This window comes from Lissotriton vulgaris, chromosome 12, assembly GCF_964263255.1.
Source record: "Lissotriton vulgaris chromosome 12, aLisVul1.2, whole genome shotgun sequence".
NCBI classification, from domain to species: domain Eukaryota; kingdom Metazoa; phylum Chordata; class Amphibia; order Caudata; family Salamandridae; genus Lissotriton; species Lissotriton vulgaris.
In genome coordinates this window covers 445680848-445702260 of record NC_141700.1, presented here as the reverse complement: position 1 = coordinate 445702260, position 21413 = coordinate 445680848, and the positions used below count along the sequence as shown (strand labels likewise).

The following is a 21413-nucleotide window of genomic DNA, read 5'->3' as shown; positions in this document are numbered from 1 at the left end:
GCAAAATTTTAAAAATGCCAAGGACATAATTTCAATCAGTCTCCAAGCCAATACTTGATGCTCCTTTAATGTTGAAAATAGATGTATTTTCTTCTGTATCATGTGTATCTCTATATTTCCTTTGAGGGGAAGCTGATAGAATGATTAAATGAATCAATTGCATATAGGTGATGAATTGTTATTTATTGCTAAAACACATGAAAAAACATTAATGGTTCTAAGTTCTAACACTAAGTATGAACATCTCTTTTGTATTGTAATTTTTTTAAAGTCATATTAGTTTCTTCATGTTGATATTATATATTTATAACTTCATGGTAAACCTCTGAAATTAAGCTTTCCAAATCTCCCAGGTTAACTATCATTAGCACTTCTTCATATGCTGGACTTCCAGGAAATTGTGCAAAACGGCCTGTTAGCTCAGATGGTTAGAGCGTGGTGCTAATAACGCCAAGGTCACAGGTTCGATCCCTGTACAAGGGAAGTTTAATTGTTTGAAAAAAGATTAATTTTTCTTGTGTCTCATTTTTGACTGTTTATCACCTTGGATCAAACACTGCTTGAAGGATTGGATAAATACATTTGATATAGTTGTAGAATTAATTATTATTCTGAAAGCTCCTGGAATATCTATTAATGGTTCTAAGTTCTAACGCCAAGTAACTTAAACTCTTATTTATTGCAATTTATTGAGGTCATTTTTGTTTTGTCTTGTTGATGAAATATAAAGATAGTATGAATGTAAACAGCTGAATATAAGCTTTCCAACTATCCCGGGTTAACAATCGATAGAACTTCATCATCTGCTATTTCTTCAATGGTATGCTATATATTTATTGAGCCTATTAGTTTAGTCTTTAGAGCATAAAGTTAAAAATGCCAAGGACATACTTTCAATCAATCTCCTAGCCAATACTTGATGCTCCTTTAATGTTGAAAATAGATGTATTTTCTTCTGTATCATGTGTATCTCTATATTTCCTTTGAGGGGAAGCTGATAGAATGATTAAATGAATCAATTGCATATAGGTGATGAATTGTTATTTTTTGCTAAAAAACATGGAAAAAACATTAATGGTTCTAAGTTCTAACACTAAGTATGAAAATCTCTTTTGTATTGTAATTTTTTTAAAGTCATATTAGTTTCTTCATGTTGATATTATATATTTATAATTTCATGGTAAACCTCTGAAATTCAGCTATCCAAATCTCCCGGGTTAACTATCATTAGCAGTTCTTCACATGCTGGACTTCCAGGAATTTGGGCAAAATGGCTTGTTAGCTCAGATGGTTAGAGCATGGTGCTAATAACGCAAAGGTCACAGGTTCGATCCCTGTACAGGCCAAGTTTAATTGTTTGAAAAAAGGGTAATTTTTCTTGTGTTTCATTCTTGACTGTTTATCACCTTGGATCAAACGCTGCTTGAAGGATTGGATGAATACATTTGATATAGTTGTAGAAATAATTATTATTCTGAAAGCTCCTGGAATATCTATTAATGGTTCTAAGTTCTAACTCCAAGTAACTAAATCTCTTCTTTATTGCAATTCATTGAGGTCATTTTTGTTTTGTCTTGTTGATGAAATATAAAGATAGTATGAATTTAAACAGCTGAATATAAGCTTTCCAACTATCCCAGGTTAACAATCGATAGCACTTCATCATCTGCTATTTCTTCAATGGTATGCTATATATTTATTGAGCCTATTAGTTTAGTCTTTAGAGCATAAAGTTAAAAATGCCAAGGACATACCTTCAATCAGTCTCCAAGCCAATACTTGATGCTCCTTTAATGTTGAAAATAGATGTATTTTCTTCTGTATCATGTGTATGTCTATATTTCCTTTGAGGGGGAGCTGATAGAATGATTAGATGAATCAATTGCATATAGGTGATGAATTGTTATTTATTGCTAAAACACATGGAAAAAACATTAATGGTTCTAAGTTCTAACACTAAGTATGAACATCTCTTTTGTATTGTAATTTTTTTAAAGTCATATTAGTTTCTTCATGTTGATATTATATATTTATAACTTCATGGTAAACCTCTGAAATTAAGCTTTCCAAATCTCCCGGGTTAACTATCACTAGCACTTCTTCATATGCTGGACTTCCAGGAAATTGTGCAAAACGGCCTGTTAGCTCAGATGGTTAGAGCGTGGTGCTAATAACGCCAAGGTCACAAGTTCGATCCCTGTACAGGCCAAGTTTAATTGTTTGAAAAAAGATTAATTTTTCTTGTGTCTCATTTTTGACTGTTTATCACCTTGGATCAAACACTGCTTGAAGGATTGGATGAATACATTTGATATAGTTGTAGAATTAATTATTATTCTGAAAGCTCCTGGAATATCTATTAATGGTTCTAAGTTCTAACTCCAAGTAACTAAATCTCTTCTTTATTGCAATTCATTGAGGTCATTTTTGTTTTGTCTTGTTGATGAAATATAAAGATAGTATGAATTTAAACAGCTGAATATAAGCTTTCCAACTATCCCGGGTTAACAATCAGTAGCACTTCATCATCTGCTATTTCTTCAATAGTATGCTATATATTTAGTGAGCCTATTAGTTTAGTCTTTAGAGCAAAAAGTTAAAAATAGCAAGGACATATTTTCAATCAGTCTCCAAGCCAATACTTGATGCTCCTTTAATGTTGAAAATAGATGTATTTTCTTCTGTATCATGTGTATCTCTATATTTCCTTTGAGGGGAAGCTGATAGAATGAATAAATGAATCAATTGCATATAGGTGATGAATTGTTATTTATTGCTAAAACACATGGAAAAAACATTAATGGTTCTAAGTTCTAACACTAAGTATGAACATCTCTTTTGTATTGTAATTTTTTTAAAGTCATATTAGTTTCTTCATGTTGATATTATATATTTATAACTTCATGGTAAACCTCTGAAATTAAGCTTTCCAAATCTCCCGGGTTAACTATCATTAGCACTTCTTCATATGCTGGACTTCCAGGAAATTGTGCAAAACGGCCTGTTAGCTCAGATGGTTAGAGCGTGGTGCTAATAACGCCAAGGTCACAGGTTCGATCCCTGTACAGGCCAAGTTTAATTGTTTGAAAAAAGATTAATTTTTCTTGTGTCTCATTTTTGACTGTTTATCACCTTGGATCAAACACTGCTTGAAGGATTGGATGAATACATTTGATATAGTTGTAGAATTAATTATTATTCTGAAAGCTCCTGGAATATCTATTAAGGTTCTAAGTTCTAACTCCAAGTAACTAAATCTCTTATTTATTGCAATTCATTGAGGTCATTTTTGTTTGCTCAGCCGTGAGAGCTTAGCATCCCCCTACTTGGAGGATCAGCGTTTTTTTTTAAATTTACCTTACATGTGGACCCTGTGGTTGGTGAGGTGCTATACTACTGTAACAGGTTTACTTCTGGGGAGTGTGTAGGTAATTGTGACCAAGAGTGACCTTAGCTCTCTTGTCCTTCCTTCTCTTCCTCATTTGGTGTAGGCCCCCACTTTTAAATGGATAAGAACTGTCTGGCCTTCACTGAGGAACAGATAGCGGCTATCCTAGCAGGCCCATCACTACTACCTGACAATCCATTACTTGGCAACACCACAGCCAGGGAAGAATGGGAGAAGCTTAGTACCCTGAAAAAGAGGCAGGTTAGGATTGCTTTACATGGGGCGCTTATGACTGAATACTATAATGCTGGCGCGGCCCCAGCTAGTCTCCTTGTAAGAATAGAACCCCGCATCTTCCTTGACGACAGCAGGTTTAGGCGAGATTGGAGCTTCATCGCTAACAAGTGTACTAGAGATTGGCTGATTTTGATTATCAGCACGGCCAAGCGGCTGAGTGAGGAACTATTGAAAGAAATACTGGAATTGGAAGAATCCATACAGAGGGACACCACACTGTTGGATACCAAAGAACAACTCCAAAGGATCCAGGAGGACCTTTCTGAATACAGAAACTATATGGTAACCCAAAAATTGAAAGGCCTCACTCGCAATCTTGAGAGATACACACATGAATGGGCTTTCCCCTATGTGAAGGACGAGTACTACACAGCTCCTCAGGAATCTCAGTCCTTTGGAGGAAGACAGAGGGGCTGAGGAGGCAGACAACAACCAAGACGGACCCCCAACCAGTGGACCTTCGACAACACGTCCAGTGAGGAAGAGGAAGAAACACCTCAAGGTAATAGGGTGAGATTCCAACAACAGAATCAAACTAGTGAGGACTTGGGGGCACTCCTCAGGTCTTTTTTAGCTCAAGGCCAAAGAACAACCAACCGGGTAGGTGGTCAAGGAGGCGGAAGAGGCAGAGGAAATCCCACCAATCAGCCGAACCAGCAACGCCAACAATGGCAGACGTTCTCGCCGAGGTTGACCCGCAGCAGAGGCAGGACCCAGAAGTAAGCGGCAACATCGTAGTAAATCTCTCCGATCATGTCCTGTCTGACAATGAAAAAAGAGTACTGAACAAAGGTTTGGGATTCATTCCTACTCCTACTCATGACGCATTCAAATGCAGAATTGAGTTTCAGGAAACAATGAGAAAAATTAAACTCAAAAAGTTTTTCAAAGATAAGCAAACATTAGAGAATACCACCTATACCTCTAATTTGAGAAATCCTTCCACTTTCTGCCCACCCACTTCTGCGGTAGGTCCAGAAATAGTGGTTTTTGAGTCTCTGGTCTTACAGGACATAGAAAAAATAGAAAACACGAGGAGACAGTTCCATCACAAAAACATGACTAAAGAAGACTGGGAAGCAGTTAAAAGCCTCCAAAATAATCACACGCTGACTATAAAATCGGCGGACAAGGGCGGTGCTATTGTCCTTCTTAATACCACTGATTACGAGGCCGAAATACTACGCCTCCTGAGTGTCAGGACCAATTATGTACCACTTAAAAAAGATCCGGTGGAAGAATTGTCAAAAACCATTCGCGACATGGTTGGGGTCGCTAAAGAAAGAAAATGGATTTCGGTTAAAGAGGCGGAGTTCCTTGTTAATACCAGCCCTAGGACTCCGTCATTTTACATCCTCCCAAAGATCCATAAGCCCACTCGTCCACCTCCTGGTCGCCCTATTGTGGCGGGCATTCAATCGATTCTGGAACCGCTATCTCAATATGCAGATTACTTTCTCAGAGAATCTGTAGTCACCCAAAAGTCCTTTGTCAAAGACACGACTGACATCTTAAAGGTACTTGAAGACATCCATTATGACCCGGCTAATGAATTCTTTGTCACCATTGACATCGAATCCTTGTACACTTGCATTCCCCAGGACGCGGCGCTGGTGGCAGCGGCCCGCGCCCTGGGTGATCAGGAATGGTTCTATGACACTACACAGACATTCGTGCTGCAGTGTATAGAGTTAGCCCTTACCAAGAACTACTTCTGCTACAAAGATCAGCTCTATCTTCAGGTGTCTGGCACCTCGATGGGGGCTACTATGGCACCCAGCATAGCTTGTATCTATGTGGGACAATTCGAGGAGCACGTCATCTATCATAACAACAACCCCTTCCAGAGCCAGATCCGGCTCTGGAAGAGATATATAGATGACGTGTTCTGCATCTGGTCAGGAACGGAGGAACACCTGTTGGAATTCCTTAACTGGCTGAATGCACAAGATGAGAACCTTAAGTTCACCTGGACATATGACAGACACAAAGCAATATACCTTGACCTAGATATTGAATACAGTATGGGCACCATTAACACCTGTGTACATCAAAAACCCACAGACAGGAATTCCTTGCTCTCGTATGATTCCTTTCACCCAAGAGCTTTGAGGGACAACTTGCCTGTAGGGCAGTTCCTGAGGTATAGACGTAACTGTTCTAACACCAGCACCTTCTTGGAACAATCTGAAGTTTTGACCTCTAAGTTGACCAATAGGAACTACCCTATGAAGGTAGTAAAACAAGCCAAAAAGAGAGCTCTCAACACTCCCAGGAGTGCCCTTCTAGAAAAGGCTACCAAGAAAAGGGACGACTGTATACCTGTGGTCATGACGTTTGACCCTATGGCCACCAAAATCCGCCAGTCCATCCGGAAGCATTGGTCCATCCTGTCTAACAGCGAGTTCCGTATGCCACCCCCGAGATTTGCATTTAAGAGGGCGACCAATTTGAAGGATAGACTGGTACACTCCAGGGCCCCCCAGGCACCAACCGACCACAATTCTACTGTACCCAAAGGCCACTTTCCGTGTGGGACATGCTCTGTATGTCCACTCACCAAGAAAAGCAAAAGTGTGAGTCTCACATCAGGGAAGGAGTGGTTTCAAAATCAGTTTAGCAACTGTAATTCCACACAAGTGGTATACAGGTTAAAGTGCCAGTGTGGATTGCAGTATATAGGTCTGACTTCACGCAAGATCAAAGTGCGCATACAGGAACATGTTAGCACAATAAGAGCAGGTAAATTAACAACAAAGCTTGTTCAGCACTGCTCTACTGAAAAACATACCTTTCAGTGGACAGTGCTTGAGAAGATCACAGGCTCTCCCCAGAACATTGATGAGATCTTGTTGACTAAAGAATCGCGCTGGATCTATAATGAGAAAACTGATAGGGTTGGGCTCAACGAAATCATTGAATGGAACAGGATTAAACTGTGAACCTGGGTCTTATGTTGCTCCACACCGGGACCCCTTCCATGCTTTGGGGTCATGCATCTTGGCCAAACTTGGGTTCACTAGCTCCCAGTCGAATCAAGGAGTGGTTCCATGTACATTTGCCCTCCCTGTGCCCAGAACCTAGACTCCCCATATTGGATGCCCCTTGAGGGTCAGTTCCTATCCAACACAACTCTTCCTGTCTCTGTGTTACTCTGGAGTGACTTTGGATCTCATCACATTACATTACTTTCAATGGGCTCAAGGGGATGAATTGCATACAATTTGATCTATTGTGACAGGTCTATATCCATCATATCATTCACTGGCTTGATGACTATTTGAAGTAACCAGTTTGTCCTTTTTCACTTTTTACAGATGGGGGAGTAGTTCTGACATTTAGGAGCATTATGTCCCTGCCCTCCTAGTTTTAATACCTAGTACATCTGCTAGGGCAGCGTTGCAATGGTGAAGTAATCAGTGTGTCCCTTTTCACTTTTTACACATGGGGGTGAAGTTCTGACATCTAGGAATATTATGTCCCTACCCTCCTGGTTTCAATACCCAGTACAGTTTCCGGGGCAGCGTTGCAGTGGTATAGCATATTTCCCACTAGATAGGGCTGTATCAGTGTATATCGCTATAGCCCATTGACTAGACTAAGATGGCCGCCACGCATGTAGTCGCGATCACGTGATGTGACGCGAGGGGCGTGGTCGCACCGGCGCAGCGTTCTTCAGTGATCCTGGCCCGGGCGTCCAACACGGCTGAGGAAAGGCACCTTCCCAGATCGTCACGGTGAGACGGATTTTAATCTAGCGCCAGGGAAGTATGCTATCGATTTTCACTCCTTGGGTTAAATGTCATTTGCTCGAGCCCGCCGGCCCCGCGTAGCCTCACAGGTTCAGATGGAAGTTGGTCACGATCGTGACTGTTAAGCCCCAGTTCGCTTTGGCTGCATTATTGTTGACGTGGGGGTCGCTGAGATGGGTGCGCTGCACCATGGTATTTACAACTGGCACCCTAGTGATGGAACTGCACTAGTTAGAACAACCCTTGTCAGCAGTGTGTAATAGCAGCGTTAAGCGTGTATGTCACTTGTTGCTCATTCTCGAGTATAGGTGTATTTTCCATCAGGTGCTACATGGCATAACAGCACAAGGAAAACTACAACTTTGTATTTGTTTCTTCCATTTTGCAGATATAATAGTTTTATTACAAATCAAGGGGCACACTCACGCTTGGAGTATCTAGGGTCCCAGTTTGATACCGGAGTGGCTGGTATGCAAAGCTTTGCTGCTCCTGGGTAAATATTCCTCACACTACCACTTGGTATATACCTTCAGAGTATACCTCTGGCCAGCCTGAGTCTACATGTTTTTAACTACGTACCTGTTCTCCATTGACAGCACGTTACAGAACTGAGTGTCCAAAAAGAGTGAAGTGGCAGCACTTGAGTGCAGCCCTGATGAAACTGCTCTACGCTATACAGCAGTGAAACATGTCGGCACTGTAGGTAATGGTATGCATGACTAGCTACCAGCCTTTTTAATACTCAAGAGCACGCAATCACCACCCTACGAATAAAAGTGGATAAGGGATTGGTGTGTTGTGTGTGGTTTTAGGCACTCTATCATTATGTTTGTGTGTGTTTGCCACTAGCAGAATTTTCTGCACTTCACTGTAGCACTTTATATGTTGTTTGTTTTGGACACGTCTTCTTTTCTATCACCTTTATTTTCCCGAGGAGCGAGTGACCACCGATGATGAGACAGGAGCCTGTCTGGAAATTGCATACCAGTTACCCCGCTTGGTGGTGTTTCCGTGAGGGGTCACTTGCTTCTCGCACATTTTTCCTCTATTTAGAATAAGGTCCAATGTGTGGTGTGGACTGTTGTGAACAACCAAGATTGGGGTCACTCTGAGAGCTTTGCTCTGTTGGGTTGTCTTGGAGAACAGATATTTTAAACAAGGCAGAGCACAGTGCATTATCTCATTATAATGTGGATAAGAGAGTAGTGGGGAGTGGGATGTATTGGACCCCCATATGTCACTGATAGATTTACTCGCCATTTGGATTGGGTCTCATTGTATATTATCGATCCCTGTACAGGCCAAGTTTAATTGTTTGAAAAAAGATTAATTTTTCTTGTGTCTCATTTTTGACTGTTTATCACCTTGGATCAAACACTGCTTGAAGGATTGGATAAATACATTTGATATAGTTGTAGAATTAATTATTATTCTGAAAGCTCCTGGAATATCTATTAATGGTTCTAAGTTCTAACGCCAAGTAACTTAAACTCTTATTTATTGCAATTTATTGAGGTCATTTTTGTTTTGTCTTGTTGATGAAATATAAAGATAGTATGAATGTAAACAGCTGAATATAAGCTTTCCAACTATCCCGGGTTAACAATCGATAGAACTTCATCATCTGCTATTTCTTCAATGGTATGCTATATATTTATTGAGCCTATTAGTTTAGTCTTTAGAGCATAAAGTTAAAAATGCCAAGGACATACTTTCAATCAATCTCCTAGCCAATACTTGATGCTCCTTTAATGTTGAACATAGATGTATTTTCTTCTGTATCATGTGTATCTCTATATTTCCTTTGAGGGGAAGCTGATAGAATGATTAAATGAATCAATTGCATATAGGTGATGAATTGTTATTTATTGCTAAAACACATGGAAAAAACATTAATGGTTCTAAGTTCTAACACTAAGTATGAAAATCTCTTTTGTATTGTAATTTTTTTAAAGTCATATTAGTTTCTTCATATTGATATTATATATTTATAATTTCATGGTAAACCTCTGAAATTCAGCTATCCAAATCTCCGGGGTTAACTATCATTAGCAGTTCTTCACATGCTGGACTTCCAGGAATTTGGGCAAAATGGCTTGTTAGCTCAGATGGTTAGAGCGTGGTGCTAATAACGCCAAGGTCACAGGTTCGATCCCTGTACAGGCCAAGTTTAATTGTTTGAAAAAAGAGTAATTTTTCTTGTGTTTCATTCTTGACTGTTTATCACCTTGGATCAAACGCTGCTTGAAGGATTGGATGAATACATTTGATATAGTTGTAGAATTAATTATTATTCTGAAAGCTCCTGGAATATCTATTAATGGTTCTAAGTTCTAACGCCAAGTAACTAAATCTTCTATTTATTGCAATTTATTGAGGTCATTTTTGTTTTGTCTTGTTGATGAAATATAAAGATAGTATGAATGTAAACAGCTGAATATAAGCTTTCCAACTATCCCGGGTTACCAATCGATAGCACTTCATCATCTGCTATTTCTTCAATGGTATGCTATATATTTATTGAGCCTATTAGTTTAGTCTTTAGAGCATAAAGTTAAAAATGCCAAGGACATACCTTCAATCAGTCTCCAAGGCAATACTTGATGCTCCTTTAATGTTGAAAATAGATGTATTTTCTTCTGTATCATGTGTATGTCTATATTTCCTTTGAGGGGAAGCTGATAGAATGATTAAATGAATCAATTGCATATAGGTGATGAATTGTTATTTATTGCTAAAACACATGGAAAAAACATTAATGGTTCTAAGTTCTAACACTAAGTATGAACATCTCTTTTGTATTGTAATTTTTTTAAAGTCATATTAGTTTCTTCATGTTGATATTATATATTTATAACTTCATGGTAAACCTCTGAAATTAAGCTTTCCAAATCTCCCGGGTTAACTATCATTAGCACTTCTTCATATGCTGGACTTCCAGGAAATTGTGCAAAACGGCCTGTTAGCTCAGATGGTTAGAGCGTGGTGCTAATAACGCCAAGGACACAGGTTCGATCCCTGTACAGGCCAAGTTTAATTGTTTGAAAAAAGATTAATTTTTCTTGTGTCTCTTTTTTGACTGTTTATCACCTTGGATCAAACACTGCTTGAAGGATTGGATGAATACATTTGATATAGTTGTAGAATTAATTATTATTCTGAAATCTCCTGGAATATCTATTAATGGTTCTAAGTTCTAACTCCAAGTAACTAAATCTCTTCTTTATTGCAATTCATTGAGGTCATTTTTGTTTTGTCTTGTTGATGAAATATAAAGATAGTATGAATGTAAACAGCTGAATATAAGCTTTCCAACTATCCCGGGTTAACAATCAGTAGCACTTCATCATCTGCTATTTCTTCAATAGTATGCTATATATTTAGTGAGCCTATTAGTTTAGTATTTAGAGCAAAAAGTTAAAAATAGCAAGGACATATTTTCAATCAGTCTCCAAGCCAATACTTGATGCTCCTTTAATGTTGAAAATAGATGTATTTTCTTCTGTATCATGTGTATCTCTATATTTCCTTTGAGGGGAAGCTGATAGAATGATTAAATGAATTAATTGCATATAGGTGATGAATTGTTATTTATTGCTAAAACACATGGAAAAAACATTAATGGTTCTAAGTTCTAACACTAAGTATGAACATCTCTTTTGCATTGTAATTTTTTTAAAGTCATATTAGTTTCTTCATGTTGATAATATATATTTATAACTTCATGGTACCTCTGAAATTAAGCTTTCCAAATCTCCCGGGTTAACTATCATTAGCACTTCTTCATATGCTGGACTTCCAGGAAATTGTGCAAAATGGCCTGTTAGCTCAGATGGTTAGAGCGTGGTGCTAATAACGCCAAGGTCACAGGTTCGATCCCTGTACAGGCCAAGTTTAATTGTTTGAAAAAAGATTAATTTTTCTTGTGTCTCATTTTTGACTGTTTATCACCTTGGATCAAACGCTGCTTGAAGGATTGGATGAATACATTTGATATAGTTGTAGAATTAATTATTATTCTGAAAGCTCCTGGAATATCTATTAATGGTTCTAAGTTCTAACTCCAAGTAACCAAATCTCCTATTTATTGCAATTCATTGAGGATATTTTTGTTTTGTCTTGTTGATGAAATATAAAGATAGTATGAATGTAAACAGCTGAATATAAGCTTTCCAACTATCCCGGGTTAACAATCAGTAGCACTTCATCATCTGCTATTTCTTCAATAGTATGCTATATATTTAGTGAGCCTATTAGTTTAGTCTTTAGAGCATAAAGTTAAAAATGCCAAGGACATACTTTCAATCAATCTCCTAGCCAATACTTGATGCTCCTTTAATGTTGAAAATAGATGTATTTTCTTCTGTATCATGTGTATCTCTATATTTTCTTTGAGGGGAAGCTGATAGAATGATTAAATGAATCAATTGCATATAGGTGATGAATTGTTATTTATTGCTAAAACACATGGAAAAAACATTAATGGTTCTAAGTTCTAACACTAAGTATGAAAATCTCTTTTGTATTGTAATTTTTTTAGAGTCATATTAGTTTCTTCATGTTGATAATATATAAGTATAACTTCATGGTAAACCTCTGAAATTAAGCTTTCCAAATCTCCCGGGTTAACTATCATTAGCACTTCTTCATATGCTGGACTTCCAGGAATTTGTGCAAAACGGCCTGTTAGCTCAGATGGTTAGAGCGTGGTGCTAATAACGCCAAGGTCACAGGTTCAATCCCTGTACAGGCCGAGTTTAATTGTTTGTAAAAAGATAAATTTTTCTTGTGTCTCATTTTTGACTGTTTATCACCTTGGATCAAACTGAGCTTGAAGGATTGGATGAATATATTTCGTATAGTTGTAGAATTAATTATTATTCTGAAAGCTCCTGGAATATCTATTAATGGTTCTAAGTTCTAACGCCAAGTAACTAAATCTCTCATTTATTGCAATTCATTGAGGTCATTTTTGTTTGCTCAGCCGTGAGAGCTTAGCATCCCCCTACTTGGAGGATCAGCGTTTTTTTTAAAATTTACCTTACATGTGGACCCTGTGGTTGGTGAGGTGCTATACTACTGTAACAGGTTTACTTCTGGGGAGTGTGTAGGTAATTGTGACCAAGAGTGACCTTAGCTCTCTTGTCCTTCCTTCTCTTCCTCATTTGGTGTAGGCCCCCACTTTTAAATGGATAAGAACTGTCTGGCCTTCACTGAGGAACAGATAGCGGCTATCCTAGCAGGCCCATCACTACTACCTGACAATCCATTACTTGGCAACACCACAGCCAGGGAAGAATGGGAGAAGCTTAGTACCCTGAAAAAGAGGCAGGTTAGGATTGCTTTACATGGGGCGCTTATGACTGAATACTATAATGCAGGCGCGGCCCCAGCTAGTCTCCTTGTAAGAATAGAACCCCGAATCTTCCTTGACGACAGCAGGTTTAGGCGAGATTGGAGCTTCATCGCTAACAAGTGTACTAGAGATTGGCTGATTTTGATTATCAGCACGGCCAAGCGGCTGAGTGAGGAACTATTGAAAGAAATACTGGAATTGGAAGAATCCATACAGAGGGACACCACACTGTTGGATACCAAAGAACAACTCCAAAGGATCCAGGACGACCTTTCTGAATACAGAAACTATATGGTAACCCAAAAATTGAAAGGCCTCACTCGCAATCTTGAGAGATACACACATGAATGGGCTTTCCCCTATGTGAAGGACGAGTACTACACAGCTCCTCAGGAATCTCAGTCCTTTGGAGGAAGACAGAGGGGCCGAGGAGGCAGACAACAACCAAGACGGACCCCCAACCAGTGGACCTTCGACAACACGTCCAGTGAGGAAGAGGAAGAAACACCTCAAGGTAATAGGGTGAGATTCCAACAACAGAATCAAACTAGTGAGGACTTGGGGGCACTCCTCAGGTCTTTTTTAGCTCAAGGCCAAAGAACAACCAACCGGGGAGGTGGTCAAGGAGGCGGAAGAGGCAGAGGAAATCACACCAATCAGCCGAACCAGCAACGCCAACAATGGCAGACGTTCTCGCCGAGGTTGACCCGCAGCAGAGGCAGGACCCAGAAGTAAGCGGCAACATCGTAGTAAATCTCTCCGATCATGTCCTGTCTGACAATGAAAAAAGAGTACTGAACAAAGGTTTGGGATTCATTCCTACTCCTACTCATGACGCATTCAAATGCAGAATTGAGTTTCAGGAAACAATGAGAAAAATTAAACTCAAAAAGTTTTTCAAAGATAAGCAAACATTAGAGAATACCAGCTATACCTCTAATTTGAGAAATCCTTCCACTTTCTGCCCACCCACTTCTGCGGTAGGTCCAGAAATAATGGTTTTTGAGTCTCTGGTCTTACAGGACATAGAAAAAATAGAAAACACGAGGAGACAGTTCCATCACAAAAACATGACTAAAGAAGACTGGGAAGCAGTTAAAAGCCTCCAAAATAATCACACGCTGACTATAAAATCGGCGGACAAGGGCGGTGCTATTGTCCTTCTTAATACCACTGATTACGAGGCCGAAGTACTACGCCTCCTGAGTGTCAGGACCAATTATGTACCACTTAAAAATGATCCGGTGGAAGAATTGTCAAAAACCATTCGCGACATGGTTGGGGTCGCTAAAGAAAGAAAATGGATTTCGGTTAAAGAGGCGGAGTTCCTTGTTAATACCAGCCCTAGGACTCCGTCATTTTACATCCTCCCAAAGATCCATAAGCCCACTCGTCCACCTCCTGGTCGCCCTATTGTGGCGGGCATTCAATCGATTCTGGAACCGCTATCTCAATATGCAGATTACTTTCTCAGAGAATCTGTAGTCACCCAAAAGTCCTTTGTCAAAGACACGACTGACATCTTAAAGGTACTTGAAGACATCCATTATGACCCGGCTAATGAATTCTTTGTCACCATTGACATGGAATCCTTGTACACTTGCATTCCCCAGGACGCGGCGCTGGTGGCAGCGGCCCGCGCCCTGGGTGATCAGGAATGGTTCTATGACACTACACAGACATTCGTGCTGCAGTGTATAGAGTTAGCCCTTACCAAGAACTACTTCTGCTACAAAGATCAGCTCTATCTTCAGCTGTCTGGCACCTCGATGGGGGCTACTATGGCACCCAGCATAGCTTGTATCTATGTGGGACAATTCGAGGAGCACGTCATCTATCATAACAACAACCCCTTCCAGAGCCAGATCCGGCTCTGGAAGAGATATATAGATGACGTGTTCTGCATCTGGTCAGGAACGGAGGAACACCTGTTGGAATTCCTTAACTGGCTGAATGCACAAGATGAGAACCTTAAGTTCACCTGGACATATGACAGACACAAAGCAATATACCTTGACCTAGATATTGAATACAGTATGGGCACCATTAACACCTGTGTACATCAAAAACCCACAGACAGGAATTCCTTGCTCTCGTATGATTCCTTTCACCCAAGAGCTTTGAGGGACAACTTGCCTGTAGGGCAGTTCCTGAGGTATAGACGTAACTGTTCTAACACCAGCACCTTCTTGGAACAATCTGAAGTTTTGACCTCTAAGTTGACCAATAGGAACTACCCTATGAAGGTAGTAAAACAAGCCAAAAAGAGAGCTCTCAACACTCCCAGGAGTGCCCTTCTAGAAAAGGCTACCAAGAAAAGGGACGACTGTATACCTGTGGTCATGACGTTTGACCCTATGGCCACCAAAATCCGCCAGTCCATCCGGAAGCATTGGTCCATCCTGTCTAACAGCGAGTTCCGTATGCCACCCCCGAGATTTGCATTTAAGAGGGCGACCAATTTGAAGGATAGACTGGTACACTCAAGGGCCCCCCAGGCACCAACCGACCACAATTCTACTGTACCCAAAGGCCACTTTCCGTGTGGGACATGCTCTGTATGTCCACTCACCAAGAAAAGCAAAAGTGTGAGTCTCACATCAGGGAAGGAGTGGTTTCAAAATCAGTTTAGCAACTGTAATTCCACACAAGTGGTATACAGGTTAACGTGCCAGTGTGGATTGCAGTATATAGGTCTGACTTCACGCAAGATCAAAGTGCGCATACAGGAACATCTTAGCACAATAAGAGCAGGTAAATTAACAACAAAGCTTGTTCAGCACTGCTCTACTGAAAAACATACCTTTCAGTGGACAGTGCTTGAGAAGATCACAGGCTCTCCCCAGAACATTGATGAGATCTTGTTGACTAAAGAATTGCGCTGGATCTATAATGAGAAAACTGATAGGGTTGGGCTCAACGAAATCATTGAATGGAACAGGATTAAACTGTGAACCTGGGTCTTATGTTGCTCCACACCGGGACCCCTTCCATGCTTTGGGGTCATGCATCTTGGCCAAACTTGGGTTCACTAGCTCCCAGTCGAATCAAGGAGTGGTTCCATGTACATTTGCCCTCCCTGTGCCCAGAACCTAGACTCCCCATATTGGATGCCCCTTGAGGGTCAGTTCCTATCCAACACAACTCTTCCTGTCTCTGTGTTACTCTGGAGTGACTTTGGATCTCATCACATTACATTACTTTCAATGGGCTCAAGGGGATGAATTGCATACAATTTGATCTATTGTGACAGGTCTATATCCATCATATCATTCACTGGCTTGATGACTATTTGAAGTAACCAGTTTGTCCTTTTTCACTTTTTACAGATGGGGGAGTAGTTCTGACATTTAGGAGCATTATGTCCCTGCCCTCCTAGTTTTAATACCTAGTACATCTGCTAGGGCAGCGTTGCAATGGTGAAGTAATCAGTGTGTCCCTTTTCACTTTTTACACATGGGGGTGAAGTTCTGACATCTAGGAATATTATGTCCCTACCCTCCTGGTTTCAATACCCAGTACAGTTTCCGGGGCAGCGTTGCAGTGGTATAGCATCTTTCCCACTAGATAGGGCTGTATCAGTGTATATCGCTATAGCCCATTGACTAGACTAAGATGGCCGCCACGCATGTAGTCGCGATCACGTGATGTGACGCGAGGGGCGTGGTCGCACCGGCGCAGCGTTCTTCAGTGATCCTGGCGCGGGCGTCCGACACGGCTGAGGAAAGGCACCTTCCCAGATCGTCACGGTGAGACGGATTTTAATCTAGCGCCAGGGAAGTATGCTATCGATTTTCACTCCTTGGGTTAAATGTCATTTGCTCGAGCCCGCCGGCCCCGCGTAGCCTCACAGGTTCAGATGGAAGTTGGTCACGATCGTGACTGTTAAGCCCCAGTTCGCTTTGGCTGCATTATTGTTGACGTGGGGGTCGCTGAGATGGGTGCGCTGCACCATGGTATTTACAACTGGCACCCTAGTGATGGAACTGCACTAGTTAGAACAACCCTTGTCAGCAGTATGTAATAGCAGCGTTAAGCGTGTATGTCACTTGTTGCTCATTCTCGAGTATAGGTGTATTTTCCATCAGGTGCTACATGGCATAACAGCACAAGGAAAACTACAACTTTGTATTTGTTTCTTCCATTTTGCAGATATAATAGTTTTATTGCAAATCAAGGGGCACACTCACGCTTGGAGTATCTAGGGTCCCAGTTTGATACCGGAGTGGCTGGTATGCAAAGCTTTGCTGCTCCTGGGTAAATATTCCTCACACTACCACTTGGTATATACCTTCAGAGTATACCTCTGGCCAGCCTGAGTCTACATGTTTTTAACTACGTACCTGTTCTCCATTGACAGCACGTTACAGAACTGAGTGTCCAAAAAGAGTGAAGTGGCAGCACTTGAGTGCAGCCCTGATGAAACTGCTCTACGCTATACAGCAGTGAAACATGTCGGCACTGTAGGTAATGGTATGCATGACTAGCTACCAGCCTTTTTAATACTCAAGAGCACGCAATCACCACCCTACGAATAAAAGTGGATAAGGGATTGGTGTGTTGTGTGTGGTTTTAGGCACTCTATCATTATGTTTGTGTGTGTTTGCCACTAGCAGAATTTTCTGCACTTCACTGTAGCACTTTATATGTTGTTTGTTTTGGACACGTCTTCTTTTCTATCACCTTTATTTTCCCGAGGAGCGAGTGACCACCGATGATGAGACAGGGGCCTGTCTGGAAATTGCATACCAGTTACCCCGCTTGGTGGTGTTTCCGTGAGGGGTCACTTGCTTCTCGCACATTTTTCCTCTATTTAGAATAAGGTCCAATGTGTGGTGTGGACTGTTGTGAACAACCAAGATTGGGGTCACTCTGAGAGCTTTGCTCTGTTGGGTTGTCTTGGAGAACAGATATTTTAAACAAGGCAGAGCACAGTGCATTATCTCATTATAATGTGGATAAGAGAGTAGTGGGGAGTGGGATGTATTGGACCCCCCATATGTCACTGATAGATTTACTCGCCATTTGGATTGGGTCTCATTGTATATTATCGATCCCTGTACAGGCCAAGTTTAATTGTTTGAAAAAAGATTGATTTTTCTTGTGTCTCATTTTTGACTGTTTATCACCTTGGATCAAACACTGCTTGAAGGATTGGATAAATACATTTGATATAGTTGTAGAATTAATTATTATTCTGAAAGCTCCTGGAATATCTATTAATGGTTCTAAGTTCTAACGCCAAGTAACTTAAACTCTTATTTATTGCAATTTATTGAGGTCATTTTTGTTTTGTCTTGTTGATGAAATATAAAGATAGTATGAATGTAAACAGCTGAATATAAGCTTTCCAACTATCCCGGGTTAACAATCGATAGAACTTCATCATCTGCTATTTCTTCAATGGTATGCTATATATTTATTGAGCCTATTAGTTTAGTCTTTAGAGCATAAAGTTAAAAATGCCAAGGACATACTTTCAATCAATCTCCTAGCCAATACTTGATGCTCCTTTAATGTTGAACATAGATGTATTTTCTTCTGTATCATGTGTATCTCTATATTTCCTTTGAGGGAAAGCTGATAGAATGATTAAATGAATCAATTGCATATAGGTGATGAATTGTTATTTATTGCTAAAACACATGGAAAAAACATTAATGGTTCTAAGTTCTAACACTAAGTATGAAAATCTCTTTTGTATTGTAATTTTTTTAAAGTCATATTAGTTTCTTCATGTTGATATTATATATTTATAATTTCATGGTAAACCTCTGAAATTCAGCTATCCAAATCTCCCGGGTTAACTATCATTAGCAGTTCTTCACATGCTGGACTTCCAGGAATTTGGGCAAAATGGCTTGTTAGCTCAGATGGTTAGAGCGTGGTGCTAATAACGCCAAGGTCACAGGTTCGATCCCTGTACAGGCCAAGTTTAATTGTTTGAAAAAAGAGTAATTTTTCTTGTGTTTCATTCTTGACTGTTTATCACCTTGGATCAAACGCTGCTTGAAGGATTGGATGAATACATTTGATATAGTTGTAGAATTAATTATTATTCTGAAAGCTCCTGGAATATCTATTAATGGTTCTAAGTTCTAACGCCAAGTAACTAAATCTTCTATTTATTGCAATTTATTGAGGTCATTTTTGTTTTGTCTTGTTGATGAAATATAAAGATAGTATGAATGTAAACAGCTGAATATAAGCTTTCCAACTATCCCGGGTTACCAATCGATAGCACTTCATCATCTGCTATTTCTTCAATGGTATGCTATATATTTATTGAGCCTATTAGTTTAGTCTTTAGAGCATAAAGTTAAAAATGCCAAGGACATACCTTCAATCAGTCTCCAAGGCAATACTTGATGCTCCTTTAATGTTGAAAATAGATGTATTTTCTTCTGTATCATGTGTATGTCTATATTTCCTTTGAGGGGAAGCTGATAGAATGATTAAATGAATCAATTGCATATAGGTGATGAATTGTTATTTATTGCTAAAACACATGGAAAAAACATTATTGGTTCTAAGTTCTAACACTAAGTATGAACATCTCTTTTGTATTGTAATTTTTTTAAAGTCATATTAGTTTCTTCATGTTGATATTATATATTTATAACTTCATGGTAAACCTCTGAAATTAAGCTTTCCAAATCTCCCGGGTTAACTATCATTAGCACTTCTTCATATGCTGGACTTCCAGGAAATTGTGCAAAACGGCCTGTTAGCTCAGATGGTTAGAGCGTGGTGCTTATAACGCCAAGGTCACAGGTTCGATCCCTGTACAGGCCAAGATTAATTGTTTGAAAAGAGATTAATTTTTCTTGTGTCTCATTTTTGACTGTTTATCACCTTGGATCAAACACTGCTTGAAGGATTGGATGAATACATTTGATATAGTTGTAGAATTAATTATTATTCTGAAATCTCCTGGAATATCTATTAATGGTTCTAAGTTCTAACTCCAAGTAACTAAATCTCTTCTTTATTGCAATTCATTGAGGTCATTTTTGTTTTGTCTTGTTGATGAAATATAAAGATAGTATGAATGTAAACAGCTGAATATAAGCTTTCCAACTATCCCGGGTTAACAATCAGTAGCACTTCATCATCTGCTATTTCTTCAATAGTATGCTATATATTTAGTGAGCCTATTAGTTTAGTATTTAGAGCAAAAAGTTAAAAATAGCAAGGACATATTTTCAATCAGTCTCCAAGCCAATACTTGATGCTCCTTTAATGTTGAAAATAGATGTATTTTCTTCTGTATCATGTGTATCTCTATATTTCCTTTGAGGGGAAGCTGATAGAATGATTAAATGAATCAATTGCATATAGGTGATGAATTGTTATTTATTGCTAAAACACATGGAAAAAACATTAATGGTTCTAAGTTCTAACAATAAGTATGAACATCTCTTTTGCATTGTAATTTTTTTAAAGTCATATTAGTTTCTTCATGTTGATAATATATATTTATAACTTCATGGTACCTCTGAAATTAAGCTTTCCAAATCTCCCGGGTTAACTATCATTAGCACTTCTTCATATGCTGGACTTCCAGGAAATTGTGCAAAATGGCCTGTTAGCTCAGATGGTTAGAGCGTGGTGCTAATAACGCCAAGGTCACAGGTTCGATCCCTGTACAGGCCAAGTTTAGTTGTTTGAAAAAAGATTAATTTTTCTTGTGTCTCATTTTTGACTGTTTATCACCTTGGATCAAACGCTGCTTGAAGGATTGGATGAATACATTTGATATAGTTGTAGAATTAATTATTATTCTGAAAGCTCCTGGAATATCTATTAATGGTTCTAAGTTCTAACTCCAAGTAACCAAATCTCCTATTTATTGCAATTCATTGAGGATATTTTTGTTTTGTCTTGTTGATGAAATATAAAGATAGTATGAATGTAAACAGCTGAATATAAGCTTTCCAACTATCCCGGGTTAACAATCAGTAGCACTTCATCATCTGCTATTTCTTCAATAGTATGCTATATATTTAGTGAGCCTATTAGTTTAGTCTTTAGAGCAAAATTTTAAAAATGCCAAGGACATAATTTCAATCAGTCTCCAAGCCAATACTTGATGCTCCTTTAATGTTGAAAATAGATGTATTTTCTTCTGTATCATGTGTATCTCTATATTTCCTTTGAGGGGAAGCTGATAGAATGATTAAAAGAATCAATTGCATATAGGTGATGAATTGTTATTTATTGCTAAAACACATGGAAAAAACATTAATGGTTCTAAGTTCTAACACTAAGTATGAACATCTCTTTTGTATTGTAATTTTTTTAAAGTCATATTAGTTTCTTCATGTTGATATTATATATTTATAACTTCATGGTAAACCTCTGAAATTAAGCTTTCCAAATCTCCCGGGTTAACTATCATTAGCACTTCTTCATATGCTGGACTTCCAGGAAATTGTGCAAAACGGCCTGTTAGCTCAGATGGTTAGAGCGTGGTGCTAATAACGCCAAGGTCACTGGTTCGATCCCTGTACAGGCCAAGTTTAATTGTTTGAAAAAAGATACATTTTTCTTGTGTCTCATTTTTGACTGTTTATTACCTTGGATCAAACACTGCTTGAAGGATTGGATAAATACATTT

The 21413-nt window shown here is 39.2% G+C and overlaps 7 non-coding genes across 7 annotated transcripts; all 7 read left to right on the top strand.

Annotated features, from left to right (window-relative positions):
• The first annotated feature begins 2998 nt into the window (after window positions 1-2998).
• TRNAI-AAU (transfer RNA isoleucine (anticodon AAU)) lies at window positions 2999-3072 on the top strand. The gene has a single exon. It is a non-coding gene; the product is annotated as a tRNA-Ile (tRNA).
• A 6458-nt stretch (window positions 3073-9530) lies between these two features.
• On the top strand, window positions 9531-9604 carry TRNAI-AAU (transfer RNA isoleucine (anticodon AAU)). The gene has a single exon. It is a non-coding gene; the product is annotated as a tRNA-Ile (tRNA).
• Window positions 9605-10393: 789 nt separating this feature from the next.
• TRNAI-AAU (transfer RNA isoleucine (anticodon AAU)) lies at window positions 10394-10467 on the top strand. The gene has a single exon. It is a non-coding gene; the product is annotated as a tRNA-Ile (tRNA).
• Window positions 10468-11254: 787 nt separating this feature from the next.
• On the top strand, window positions 11255-11328 carry TRNAI-AAU (transfer RNA isoleucine (anticodon AAU)). Its single transcript has one exon. It is a non-coding gene; the product is annotated as a tRNA-Ile (tRNA).
• Window positions 11329-18651: 7323 nt separating this feature from the next.
• TRNAI-AAU (transfer RNA isoleucine (anticodon AAU)) lies at window positions 18652-18725 on the top strand. The gene has a single exon. It is a non-coding gene; the product is annotated as a tRNA-Ile (tRNA).
• A 789-nt stretch (window positions 18726-19514) lies between these two features.
• TRNAI-UAU (transfer RNA isoleucine (anticodon UAU)) lies at window positions 19515-19588 on the top strand. The gene has a single exon. It is a non-coding gene; the product is annotated as a tRNA-Ile (tRNA).
• A 787-nt stretch (window positions 19589-20375) lies between these two features.
• On the top strand, window positions 20376-20449 carry TRNAI-AAU (transfer RNA isoleucine (anticodon AAU)). Its single transcript has one exon. It is a non-coding gene; the product is annotated as a tRNA-Ile (tRNA).
• Window positions 20450-21413: the final 964 nt, after the last annotated feature.